The 14,291-nt window shown below is 43.6% G+C and overlaps 1 protein-coding gene across 2 annotated transcripts in view; it reads right to left on the bottom strand.

Annotated features, from left to right (window-relative positions):
* The window catches only part of Spats2 (spermatogenesis associated serine rich 2), a 74,431-nt gene extending 61,063 nt beyond the window's left edge, over positions 1-13,368 (bottom strand). Inside the window, exon 1 of one of the 2 annotated variants that reach the window (XM_085678569.2) lies at positions 13,100-13,368. The gene's annotated coding sequence lies outside the window, so the exon portion shown is untranslated. The remainder of the gene's footprint in view (positions 1-13,099) is intronic. The other variant, XM_048444626.3, reaches the window with a different exon arrangement.
* Between the last annotated feature and the right edge of the window lie 923 nt (positions 13,369-14,291).

Below are 14,291 nucleotides of genomic sequence, written 5' to 3'. Positions count from 1 at the left end.
TTTAAAAAAGTATATGAGTCCACCAGCCCAACCTAGAACCTGGCACTCCGTGACTCGAGGACTGTAGCACAGAAAGAAATTCCTACCCACAATTCCTCCCCGGGTAAAACATTAGGACCCCAGCCAGCTGACTGATAACAGAAGCATTGGGGATGACTTAGACACTGAAGATTTAGGACATTAAAAGCAAAATATCAACACTGACAGTTAAAACTTTAATTGACAATAAATACAGATTTTGTGGCCTCACCTCCTACTTTGGAAAAAGTAAGCAATGTTTCCTGCCAATGCAGGTAACAGATAGCAAATGTAATCATAACTGTAGTATGAGCTAATATTTACCGAGTACAAACCAGTACAGTAACAGAGCCACTGAGTTCAATAGTCATACGGAATCTGAAGCAGCAGGGTAAGAGTCTAAAACTAGTACCAGGCCAGTCTTGGCAACAGAGACCTGTCTCAAAATTAATCAATTTAATTCATTCTAGAAATGGAAAAAAGATTTCAATATACATTCCTCTAAAGAAAATACAGAAAGAAAAAAACCACATGATAAGACTCTGAACTATGGGCTGGAAAATTAGATGTCACAATGGTAAAGAGTTCTTACTACAGAGGACCAGGTTCAGTTCCCAGCACATGTGGTAACTCACAACTGTGGGCCACTCCAGTTCCAGGGATCTGGTGCCCTCTTCTGTCCTCCATGGATTGCTGTATGCACAGGATGCACATAAACTCACTCAGGCACTTACACATACACAAATTTTTTTTTAAAGATGCTCAACATTAACTGGGCGGTGGTGGCGCACGCCTTTAATCACAGCACTCAGGAGGCAGAGGCAGGTGGATCTCTGTGAGTTTGAGGCCAGCCTGGTCTTCAAGAACTAGTTCCGGGACAGGCCCCAAAGCTACAGAGAAACCCTGTCTCGAAAAACCAAAGAAAATAAACAAACAAATAAATAAATAAATAGATTTTTAAAAAGATGTTCAGCATCACTAGTCAGTAAAGAAATGCAAATCAGGCGGTAAAAAACAATGACATCTTGAATTTCGCATGCAAATGGATGGAAATAGAAAACACTATCCTGAGTGTGATAACCCAGACCCAAAAATATGAATATGGTATGTATTCATCCATTAGTGGATTCTAGCAATAAACAAAGGACATTGATCTATAGTTCGCGATCCTAGAGAAGCTAAATAAATAAATCCTAGAGAAGGTGAAGCCAAAGAAAAACATATATAGATCCTCCTGGAAATTGGAAGCAGACAAGATTGCCAGGCAAAAGTTGGGAGCATGAGGGTGGGGATGGAAGAAAGGGGAAGGGAGAGAGAGGGGAAGGGAGAAGGGGAGGATTGGGGAGAGCTTGGGGAAGTGGGGTGGTTGAGATGGAGGAAGGGCAGATATGGGAGTAGGGAAGAAAATATCTTAATTAAAGGAGCCATTTTAGGGTTGGCAAGAGACTTGACTCTAGAGGGGTTCCCAGGTGTCCAGGGGGATGTCCCCAGCTAGGTCCTTGGGCAGTAGAGAAGAGGGTGCCTGAACTGGCCTTGTCCCATAGTCAGGGAGGCTCACTCAGACAACAGCTCAGGGAGGCTCGCTCAGCCGACAGACAACTCAGGAAGGCTCACTCAGCATTTTTTTCTATTTCTTTTTGTTTTTCAAGGTAGGGTTTCTCTGTGTAGCCCTGGCCATCCTGAACTCTCTCTGTAGACTATGCTGGCTTGTTCTATGCTCAGAGATCTGCCTGCCTCTGCCTCCTGAATGCTGGGATTAAAGGCGTGTGCCACCAGCATACTATCTCACTATATATCCCTGGCAGGCCTAGAACTTGTTAGGTAAAGCAGACTGGTCTCAAGAACCAGAGTCAGGTGGTGATGGTGCACGCTTTTAATCCCAGCACTTGGGACGCAGAGGCAGGCAGATCTCTGTGAGTTCTACAAGAGCTAGTTTAAAAAAAAAAAAACACAGAGATCTGTCTGCTTCTGTCTCTGAGTGTTGGGATTAAAGGAATGAACCTCCAAGGACTTTTCATAATAGTCAAAAGGTAAAAATGACCAATAGTCAAAAGAGAAATAAAATATGCCATCCATATAAAATAAATAGCATTTAGCCATAAAAATGAGTAAGAACCTGACAGAAATACTGTGAACTATAATACTATTCAATAGGTCTTCATTTTGGGTATCAAACAGCAGTCCCCTTCAGCTGAGGCAGGAGGATCAGAAGTGACTGCAGCTCTGATTACATAGGGAGATTCTGTCTCAGGAGAGAGGAAACTATTTATAATGACACTTATATATTCAAGTGCTACAAGAAAACCCATTACACTGTATATTTACTCTAAAAATTAATACAACTAATAATCTTTTAAAGTTAGGTATGATAATAATTCTGGGACTGGAGAGAGGGTTCAGCAGTTCAGATCACTTGTTGCTCTTCCAGGGGACCCAGGTTTGGTCCCATCACCTACATGGTAGCTCACAGCCTTCTCAGCCTTCTTTAACTCTAATCCCTTGAGCTCCAATACCCTCTTTTGGCCTCCAAGGACGCCAGACAAGTACATTGTGCACAGATTGCATGTAGACAAAATATCCATACACATTAAATAAAAAAAAAATTCTTACCAAAAGCAATCTACAGATTCAACGCAATGCCCATCAAAATTTCAGCAAAATTCTTCAAAGACCTCGAAAGAATGGTACTCAACTTCATATGGAAAAGCAAAGAACCCAGGATAATCAAAACAATCCTGTGCAATAAAAGAATTTCTGAAGGCATCATAATTCCTGACTTCAAACTCTACTACAGAGCTACAGTACTGAAAACAGCCTGGTACTGGTATAAGAACAGACAGGAGGACCAATAGAACCAAATAGAAGACCCGGATATCAATCAATACATCTTCGAACACCTGATTTTTGACAAGGAAGCAAAAAATATCAAATGGAAAAAGGAAAGCATATTTAACAAGTGGTGCTGGTATAACTGGATATCAGCATGTAGAAGAATGAAAATAGACCCATATCTATCACCATGCACAAAACTCAAGTCCAAATAGATCAAAGACCTCAACATAAAGCCAGCCACATTGAACATTATAGAAGAGAAAGTGGGAAGTACACTTGAACGCATTGGCACAGGAAAGCACTTCCTAAATAGAACCCCAGCAGCACAGACACTGAGAGGAACAATTAATAAATGGGACCTCCTGAAACTGAAAAGCTTCTGTTAAGCAAAGGACACGGTCAACAAGACAAAGCGACAACCTACAGAATGGGAAAAGATCTTCACTAACCCCACATCAGACAGAGGTCTGATCTCCAAAATATACAAAGAACTCAAGAAACTGGACACCAAAAGATCACATAATCCAATAAAAAAAAAATGGAGTACAGACCTAAACAGAGAATTCTCAACAGAGAAATCTAAAATGGCTGAAAGACACTTAAGGAAATGTTCAACATCCTTAGTCATCAGAGAAATGCAAATCAAAACAACTCTGAGACTCCATGTTAGACCTGCAGGAATGGCCAAGATCAAAAAACTGATGACAACTTATGCTGGAGAGGTTGTGGGGAAAAGGGAACACTTCTGCATTGTTGGTGGGAAGGCAAGCTAGTACAACCCCTTTGAATGTCAGTGTGGCGATTTTTCAGAAAATTAGGAAACAACCTTCCTCAAGACCCAGAAATACCACTTTTGGGTATATATACAAAGGATGCTCAGTCATACCACAAGAACATGTGCTCAACTATGTTCAGAGCAGCTTTGTTTGTCATAGCCAGAACCTGGAAACAACCTAAATGTCCCTCGATTGAAGAATGGATAAGAAAAATGTGGTACATTTACACAATGGAGTACTACACAGCAGAAAAAAATAACGACAGCTTGAATTTTGCAGGAAAATGGATGGAGCTAGAAAACATTATTTTAAGTGAGGTAACCCAGACACAGAAAGACAATTATCACATGTACTCACTCATAGGTAGTTTTTAAACATAAAGCAAAGAAAGCCAGCCTACAAACTACAATCCCAGAGAACTTAGACAACAATGAGGGCACTAAGAGAGACTTACATAGATCTAATCTACATGGGAAGTAGAAAGTAGAAAAAGACAAGATCTCCTGAGTAAATTGGGAGCTTGAGGACCTTGGGGGGGAGGGTTGAAGGGGGAGGGGAGAGGCAGGGAGGGGAGCAGAGAAAAATGTAGAGCTCAATCAATATCAATAAAAAAAATTAAGGCCATTGTATAGTGCTCTCACACCTCTAACGCCAGAACTGGCTAGAACAGGAAAAAACTGTTAGTTCAAGGCCAGCCTGGTCTACGGGGAGAACCTGTCTCAAAAGACTAAAAGCCAAAATGAAAAAAAAAACCTTCAGTTATCTAGAAAATTAATAATAAAAAATTAATAATATACTTTCACTCTTTCACAGTGGGCAGTAGAATATGTAAGAATTCTTCTATATTCTCAGTTTCATTGTCTAAAGATGTAGGGTGGAGAGATGGCTCTGCAGTTAAGAGCAGATGGCTCTGCAGTTAAGAGCAGCACTTGGTGTTCTTACAGAGCAGTCAAATTAAGTTCCCAGCACCCACAGGAAGTTCACAACCAACCATCTGTAACTCCAGTTCCAAAGGTCTGATAGTCTCTTCTGACCTTCAAGAGCACCAGGCATTCTCATGGCACACAGACACACATGCAGGCAAAGTCCCTATATGCATCAAATAAAAATAAAACTTTTAAGGGGCCGGAGAGCTGGCTCGGTAGTTAAGAGTTCTGGTTGCTCTTGTAAAGGCCCTGGGTTCAGTTCCCAGCATACATGTGGAGGCTCACAAACCATCTCTAACTCCAGTTCCAGGGAATCTAAGTCTGACCGACCCCCACCGGCACTACATGCACAAGATGCACATATCAAATAAATAAAACTTTTCTAGCCGGGCGGTGGTGACGCACGCCTTTAATCCCAGCACTCAGGAGGCAGAGGCAGGCGGATCTCTGTGAGTTCAAGCCCAGCCTGGTCTACAAGAGCTAGTTCCAGGACAGGCTCCAAAATCTACAGAGAAACCCTGTCTCAAAAAACCAAAAAAAAAAAAAAAAAAAAAAAAGCCTGGAGAGATGGCTCAGAGGTTAAGAGCACTGGCTGTTCTTCCAGAGGTCCTGAGTTCAATTCCCAGCAACCACGTGGTGGCTTACAACCTTCTGTAATGAGATCTGGCGCCCTCCTCTGGCATGCGGGCATAAATGGAGGCAGGATGTTGTATACAAAATAAATAAATAAATCTAAAAAAACATAGGTTAAAAAAAAGAAAAAACAAAAAAAACTTTAAAAACTTTTTTAAAAGAAAGTACACAAAATATTATATAACTGAACTTATTATAAACACTGTCAACCTATTAAGAAATTAGGCAAACCATCTCAAAACAATGTTTGAATCTAACCTAACATCAAGTCTGGGTCTATGCTAATGTTGACTTAGTCCTATGGTGGCTCTACATCATCAACATAAATACATTAGTTGTAAACAAATTTTATTATTTTCATTAAGTACAACAGACCCAGTGGGTGTGTTGGTGCACACCTTTAATCCCATCACTGGGGAAGTCTGTGAGTTCAAGGCCAACTTGGTCTATGTGGCAAGTTCTAGGCCAACTAAAACTGAACAGTGAGAATCTGTAACAAAATTAAATTTTTAATTCATTAATTAAAATATAAATGTAACAGAGCCCCTCATGCTGAGATCCTTACATAAAGGGTTTGTTCAGAATATGCAGGTAGGCTTACAAAGGCAATTTATTATTCTGCCACACACTAATGCATACTTAGAATTGAGGTAACAGTAGGCCAGCTAAACCCAGCTGTATGCTGACCACAGACCAAGTAGGTAAATCAAAGGAGAGTAGTGCTCTACAGTTAAGAGTAGGCTTACAGAGAGATGGCTCAGAGGTAAAGAACACTGGCTGCTCTTCCAGAGGTCCTGAGTTCAATTCCCAGCAATCACATGGTGGCTCACAACTATCTATAATAAGATTAGGTGTCCTCTTCTGGCCTGCAAGATACATGCAGGAAAAACACTGTATACATGATAAATAAAAATCTTGAGAGAGAGAGAGAGAGAGAGAGAGAGAAGAGTAGGCTTACAACAGTAGCGAGCCAATTATCACTGTACAGACCCATGTATTCAACACAGGAGACACTGCAAATTTTACAAACTGATGTTTTCACTGCTAACCAGACCAACAAGAACTAATAGCAGCAGTATTTTCAAGTTTAAAATGTTATTTCATTTATATATATATTCTCGCTCAAATACATAATGAAGCACTCTCAAAACCCACTCCTACGAGCTGCCATGCTATACACGAACACTGACGGTAAATACTGGCCTCTGGTGAATCCTCACTAGTCAGAAACCTAAGAGATTTTTAAACCTCAAATATGTAAAATAGTTCAGGACCAATTCAAGTATCAAGAGTTCGCCTGAGCTTCAGATAGACGCCTCCACAGTGACTGTGGCCTAACTAAGTTTCCACAAAGCTCCAGGCAAACAGCATATAAACCTTTGAGGCCCAATGATCATAGGTAAGAGGTAGGAATAATTAACTTCCAAAGAACATTTAGAAAATAATAAAATGGGGGCTGGAGAGATGGCTCAGTGGTTAAGAGCACTGACTGCTCTTCCAGAGGTCCTGAGTTCAATTCCCAGCAACCACATGGTGGCTCACAGCCACCTATAATAAGACCTGGTGCCCACTTCTGGCATGGGGGCACACATGGAAGGAATGCTGTACACATAATAAATAAATAAAAACTTTAAAAAATAATAATAATAAAATGGGAGGTGAGACCATCCTAAGGGACATTTTGCTTTATATTTGGTATAATGTGACAATTCATATCCATAAGAAAGAAAATGGAATCAAATTGCTTCAATTTAACTTTCTGTTCTGCTCAAGCATTCCAGATAACTATTACAAATATTTGAAGTAGCTGGGTGTGGCATCATACATCTGTAATCTCAGGATACTGAGGCAGGATTGTCTCAAATTTCCAGGTCAGCTTTGATAGACCAGCCTAGACCACACAGTAAGACCCTGTCTAAAAACAAAAGCAAAACTGAACAAAAATTTCAAGCATATGTAAGCAGTCAGATCATTTTCAGCAAATAAACTAGATATAAAAGATCAACAGTAGGCTGAGCATTGCTGGCTCACACTTTGATCCCAGCACTTGGGAGGCTGAGGCAGGCGACTTTGAGGCCAGCACGATCTAAAGAGTTCCATGATAGCCAGAGCTATAAAGAGAAACCCAATCTCAAAGCAAACAAAAATAAATATACAAACAAAAAAGATCAATAGTAACCAGCAACTGATACATGTAAAACCTCTTTAAATGAAGAAAAAAATATTTACCCAAGCAAGTGTACCAGAAATTTTCTACACTATTGAAACTTTTTTTACATAGGTGACAACACTCTGAAGACAGCATCACATTTGCATATGTGGATAAAAAGATCTATATAGCATAAATGGTCCCTTCTACATCAGAATGAAGAAAACTGAGAAAAACATTTTCTTTGAAATCATATCTACAAGTGTTCTGTCAGTATAAACAAAGTTAGTGAGCAAGCACCACCTTATTTATACATAAGGTGGAGTGCTATCTTCAGGGGGGCAAGCAATGAAATTACCAGCCTGGGGGCTGGAGAGATGGCTCAGAGGTTAAGAGCACTGGCTGCTCTTTCAGAGGTCCTGAGTTCAATTCCCAGCCAACCACATGGTTGAGATCTGGTGCCCTCTTCTGATGGGCAGGCATACATGCAGGCAGAACATTGTATACATACTAAATAAATAAATAAATTTAAAAAGAAAGAAATTACCAGCCTGAAATAACTAAGCTTCCTTGAAACAAAATGCAGAGCCAGGCACGTGGCACACGTCTGAAAGGGAAACGGAAGACGGCAATACTGAGCTCAAGGCCAACCCGAAAGTCTGTCAAGACAGTCTTGGTCGCACACACCTTTAATCCCAGTGGTAATGAAGTTAGAGGCAGGCAGATCTCTGAGCCCGAGGCCAACAAATGTACATATTGAGCTCCAGGACACCCAGGCTCCACAGGCCAACCTAGACTCCATACTGAACTCCATGCCAGTTTGGGCTACAGAGTGGCACAGGTTTATCATCCCAGCACTTGGGTAGCAGACAGGAGGATCAGGAACTCAAAATCATCCTAAGCTGCATATTAACTCTGAGGCCTGTCTGGGCTACATGAGACCTGGTGTCAAAGGAAAGAAACTTTCTGGATCATATGGTAATTCTTTGTTGTGGTGGTGTGTTTTGTGAGATACTCTAGTTCTATAGCGTAGGCTGACTTTGAACTAGAAAGTCAGTCTTGGGACTTAGACTCCAAAATTTTGGATTTAAAGTACAAGTATCATACCTGGCTTGATCCCAGCACTATCACTAAAAACTGAAAGATAGTGCAAAGAGGTAAAGCAACATAAATGTCCACTGAGGATAAATAAACAAAATGCAGTGTGGCAGGATGCAGTAGCAAAATCTGGTCTCAGCTATTTAGGAAATGAGGCAAAAGCTGGGTGGTAGCAGCACATGCCTTTAGTCCCAGCACTTGGAAAGCAGAGGCAGGTGGAGCTCAGTGAGTTCGAGGCCAGCCTGGTCTACAATGCAAATTCCAGCACAGCCAGGACTGTTAACTGTTACACAAAGAAACCCGGCCTTGAAAAAGAAAGAGAGAGAGAATGAGGCAAGAGGCTTATTTGAACCCGGGAATTCAATGGTATATAGCATATGGTCCTAAATTCAATCCCCAATGCACATGGGCATGTACACACACACATACTCACATTGGTGTGTGGGGGGGTAATACAGGATTCCATTATCTATGAAATACACAGAGTAGTCAAACTCATGGAGGTAGGCAGTAGAACGGTGATTGACAGGCTTAGAGGAATAAGGAGCTGCTGTTTGATACACAGGGAGTTTCCCTTTCAGAAGAAAAAAGTTCACGAGATAGCTGATGGTGTCCAGCCACGTGAAAGCACCTACTGTTGTGGTCTGTACATTTAAAACGGTTAAAACATCCTCTAGGGCTGGAGAGATGGCTCAGCAGTTAAGAGCACTGACTGCTCTTTCAGAGGTCCTGAGTTCAATTCCCAGCAACCACGTGACTCACAACCACCTAAAACGAGATCTGGTGCCCTCTTCTGGCCTACAGGCAGGATATTGCATAAATAAATAAAATCTTTAAAAACAACAACAACAACAACAAAAAGTCCTCTAATATGATTCTGGTTCAATAAATAAATTAAATAGTAAAATTTTGCAGTATGTTTGTTTGAGATGAGGTATCACTGTGTAGACCTGACTGACCTGGATGTATAGTTTACCACAGTAATAAAAAAAATAAAACAACCAAGAAAGAAAAAACCCTTGTGGCAAAATATCAAGGAAAGCAGAAGGGTAGCCAGGCACGCTCCGCTGTCCAGAGCCCAAATGATTTCCCCAGAAAGTCAGGGCCTCACTACAAAGGGAATGGAGCTCTCACGTGAGCTGAGCACACACACTGAGCAGGCTGAGTCCTATTCTACAAGGTCCTTCGGTCACACGGTCACAGAAGGAGTGGACTCCTCCTTCCCTGAACAGAACAAACACAAGCTTTCCTTCCAGTCTCCAGGGAAAACAGCAAGACTGATATAAGCAGCTGCACTTCTAAGAGAGACGTAAAGCGGTCCAAACGAACGGTGTCTTTTCCATTCCCAGCTTTAATGTGGTGGTTCTGCAACGGGAAACTACAAGTAGCAATTTAAAAAATAGTTAATATAAATTTCTTTTGATGCCAATATTGAGTGACTATATAGTTTAGCAGACAAAACACACAAAACCTCAACAAAGAAGACTTTCACGTCCCCTCTCTCCCAATCCCCTCCTTTAATAACTAGCCTCTGAAGCCTGGTCAGGCTCCCTGGATCGTGCGTGCCGATGTTTTGGCTGGTAACCTATAGCTCCTTCCTCAGGCCCCAGCTGTTTCTCTGTTCTACTCATTCTGGGTTTCTAACAGTATCTTGTCTATATTTAGAAGTAATGCCAGTATCAACAGGTGCTTGGAGAGCACTGGAGCACGGAGCAGCTCTCAATTGTATTCCCGAGATGATCAGTTCTGGCTCTGCCCCTGCTGTCTTCACTTCTGTAAGTGTGAGGACCATGTACACTACATCAACTAGACTAAACAGAAAAAGGAAGTGTGATCACAAGGCAAATCTTAGTGAAATACTTTTAGCATTAAAACTAGAACCTAGAAACTTTAAAACCAAAGGAGCAATAAATTTTCCAAAGATTCTACATATGGAATTGTTTGCCTACAAACCAATCAAGCAAAAGCGTCGTTTGCATCAGTCAAACGTGGTGGTTCATACCTGTAATCACAATATCTGGGCGGTTAAGACGAAAAGATTAAGGAGAACTTGGGCAATATTACAAGACCAAAAAAAAAAAAAAAAACCAAAAAAAAAAAAAGAACCAAAAACAAAACAGAGGACGGCAGAGGACGGGAGGCAAAAAGGAAACAAATTACTATTATCATATTGGACTCAAGTTAAAACCAGATCATACTGCTTTATAACAATCAAGGTAGGGAGTAGAGGAGCTTGAGAGATGGCTTAGCAGTTAAGCTCTTCCAGGGGAGCTTGGCTCCCACATCAGGAAGCTCACAACGACCTGGAACTCCTGCTACAGAAGATCTGACACCCTTTTCTGGTCTACAGCAGACACACAGCAGACATGCGTGCACACAGACACAGACACACGTCTCTCTGTTGGAGACACAGACACACGTCTTTTTTTTTTTTTTAAAGTATAAGGATGGATACACCAGTTCATTCCTGCAATTCCAACTATTGTAAGACTGGAGTAGGAGGATCACACAGAGTTCCAAGTGAGTCTGGGCTTTAGTAAAATCCTGTAAAGTTCAGCCAGGCATGACTGCTTCACTGGCCCAAACTGAGCCTGAGACAGAAACAATTATGTTGAATTACAGACCAGATATGGGTGTTATCTCAAAAAAATTTTAATTGAAGTACAATTTAGAGACATGACAAATGGCTCTAGTGGCTAAAAGCCACTTCTGTGCAGAAGATCAGAGTTCGATTCCCAGTAGCCACTTCAGGAGGCTCAAAACTGTCCCTCCAATTCCAGAGAATTCAACCTCCTCTTCTGGTCTCTGGGGCACTGCGCTCACATGTACAAACACACTGACACGTATAATTTAAAATAATAACTAAGATTTTTTTTCCCCCGAGACAGGGTTTCTCTGTGTAACAGCCCTAGCTGCCCTGGAACTCGCTCTGTAGACCAGGCTGGCCTGAGCTCACAGAATGCCTGTCTGTCTCTGTTTCCCAAGTACTAGGATTAAAGGCATGCACCACCACCACTCCAGCAAGAATTTTTAAAAGTGCAATTTAGATCATGATTTTTGGATATTTATAAGGTAGCCTAATGTTGCCTGCTATTAGAAACATAGCTGACACGCCTTTAATCCCAGCAGTCGGGAGGCAGAGGCAGGTGGATCTCTGTGAGTTCGAGGCCAACCTGGTCTACAAGAGCTAGTTCTAGGACAGGCTCCAAAGCTACAGAGAAACCCTGTCTCAAAAAAAAAAAAAAAAAAAAAAAAAAACAACAACAAAAAGAAAGAAAGAAAGAAAAAAGAAACATAGCTGAGAAATATAAAATGCCCAGAAATTTTTAATTTAGATGAGTCAGCAAAAGGTAACAGCTCACAAATGAAAAGCTTAACAGAGACATCTATGAATATGTAATGATAATGACAACTTCAAACTCCGCAATCTTCTAGTTAGTGCTATATCAGATTCTGTCTTGAAATGCAACTATCTAGAAAATACAAGTCCAGCATAATCCCACACCTGTAATCCCAGAATTTGGGGAGTCTGAGGCAAAAGACTAGCACTTCAAGAGGAACTGGGTCACACAGTTGGTTCCAAGCCAGCCTGGGCTACCAAGTAGGAGCCTCCAAAGGGTGGGTGGGGGAGAAGTGGATACAAATTCCACAACCCAGAAATACTTTCTCACAGTATTCCCAGGTCACCTTACCTCAAACTGGAAGGTACTCAGGCAGCTGGATCATTAGGAATTAGCACCCACTGAACAATTTCTCAAAAAACCCAACTCTCTTCCCCAAGCACAAAACCAGAATTAGATGGCATATGAACATTTCTCAGTGGGAAACTGAAATTCTAACAAAGAACAAACAATTAGATTTTTATCACAGCTTTTATTACTTTCCAGTCCAAACACCTTGAACTCTGCAGCATTAGTGACCTCACTCCTAGCAAGATATTTCTGGTAATGTGTCCTCTCCCGCTTCAATAAATACAGAAAAATTATGTAGTCAGGTGAGCTGATGGGGAATAAATATTACAGCTTTGCCTTATAATAAAATTGACTACAAATAATTATAAAATTATTGAAAGATTGGCTTGCATGACTTAGCAGGGGGCCAAGTCTAAGACTAACCCACTTTCTAAAAAGATCCAATAGTGCACTTATCCGATACTGTGCTTTAATTCAAGACCAAACTCCTATCTCTTTGCCTCCCTTTGCCTTCCCAATTCTCAAATTCCGAAATTGTTCTATCTTTTAAGTCCCATGACGGCACTTGCGTCCTAAGGACCGCTGACACCCAAGCAGAAGGTTTTTCATCCATGCCCATTTCGCTGTACTTCACATTTCGAATTACCCATTATTTCATTCTTTTCGATCACACTCGTAGTTTCCTAAACCCAGTACCGCACACGCTCAAGCCAGAGCCCCCCTCACTCCATTGTTTCTCCGGCCTATCCTTTGGAAACTCCGCAACTCGGACCCGTGTGCTTCGCTCGCCCCATTAACCCCACAAACCCTCGGCCCTCTGCACGCCGCAGGTCCCGAAGGGCTCACGGTACCCCTCCTCTCGGTACCCCACCCCCCAACAACTGCCCCTTTCCTCTTTTCCCTACCTCGAGCCCCCGCTCCACCTCTGGCCCCTCTCACCCCGCCACCCACTTCACCCAACACCCTCAGTCTCACCTAGCCCGGGCTCCCTGCAGCCGCCGCGTCCCCCAGTTCCGGGCTCTGCGTCCCGGACGCTCCTGGGTCTGGGATGAGGAAAGAGCCTCCGCCTCCTCCTCGTTCTCGTCCCCGGGAGCTGCCGCCGTCGCTGCCGCGCTCCTCCCCGAGCTCGCCCAAGGCCCGCCGCCGCCCCGCCCCCACGGCCGCCTTCCCCGCTTCCCTCGTCGCCGGGCGGCGGGCAGAGACTCGCAGGCGCGGCTGCGGCCGGAGTGCCCGCGGATCCAGCGACCCTCGCCCGCACTCGCGCTGCTCGCCCCTCGCCCCGCCTCGGAACCCGCGCGCGCGCGTGCGCCCCAGCCAGCCAGAGCGCAGGGCGCGTACTCGCGCCGGCGCGACGCCGCTGCGCCGTGCGCGAGGAGGTTGCGGCCGAGAGGCGCGCGAGGGAGACCTGAGCCGGGGGACCTGGCACGAGGGCGCGCGGCCGGCGGGGGACGCTGGGCGGTCGGGTTACCGCTCGTCTGAGGCGCTCGTCCTTCGCGCCGGGTTCGCGTGCCCGAGTTGCGGGAAGCCGGGGAGCGGGTCAAGGGCCAAACGAGAAGGAACGGCGAATGAGTGGGGGCGCGTCCGTGTGCCGGACAGCCAAAAGGCTAGGTGAAGCGGCCGGGCTAAGAGTGGGCGATAGCGCGCCCATCAGTGAAGAGTCGAGAGGGAACTGGCGGAAAGAGCCGAAACTCTCCGGAGGTGGCCGAAGGTTCCCAAAGGGACACCTAGCGCTTTTTGCTCCAGGTCCGCAGGGAGGTCAGTCCTCTCTGGCCGTGTACTATTCAACTGTTCACGTCTGCGCCCTTTAACTTTGACCCCTTCCGGACTCACCTTCTGCTCCTAAAGGTCATTCCGGAGCCACGGGCCACTTAACCTGGTGGAAGAGGGTCAGAGCAGGAGAGAGGATGTACAGGCGACAACCTCACATCCCTCAACGTGGCAGTATTTAGTAACGCCCTCTGTGGAATCTTTCTGTTAAATACCTATCTTCGTAATCAGTACTCGAAATCTCCAACTTCCCTAGGGCCAGAATCATCTCTAGTATTGACGGTGTATCTTTTGAGTTAGCGTCTTACAATCGGGCTGGTCAAGAGAGGGGCCATAGAAGGAGCTCATTCGGAGGCATGTCCAGCCCACATGCAAACCGAGGAACTTTCTTTAAACATGA

The sequence above is a fragment of the Myodes glareolus genome, chromosome 19, assembly GCF_982192425.1.
Source record: "Myodes glareolus chromosome 19, mMyoGla1.1, whole genome shotgun sequence".
Classification (NCBI taxonomy): Eukaryota; Metazoa; Chordata; class Mammalia; order Rodentia; family Cricetidae; genus Myodes; species Myodes glareolus.
This window is presented reverse-complemented; position numbering and strand designations above follow the sequence as displayed.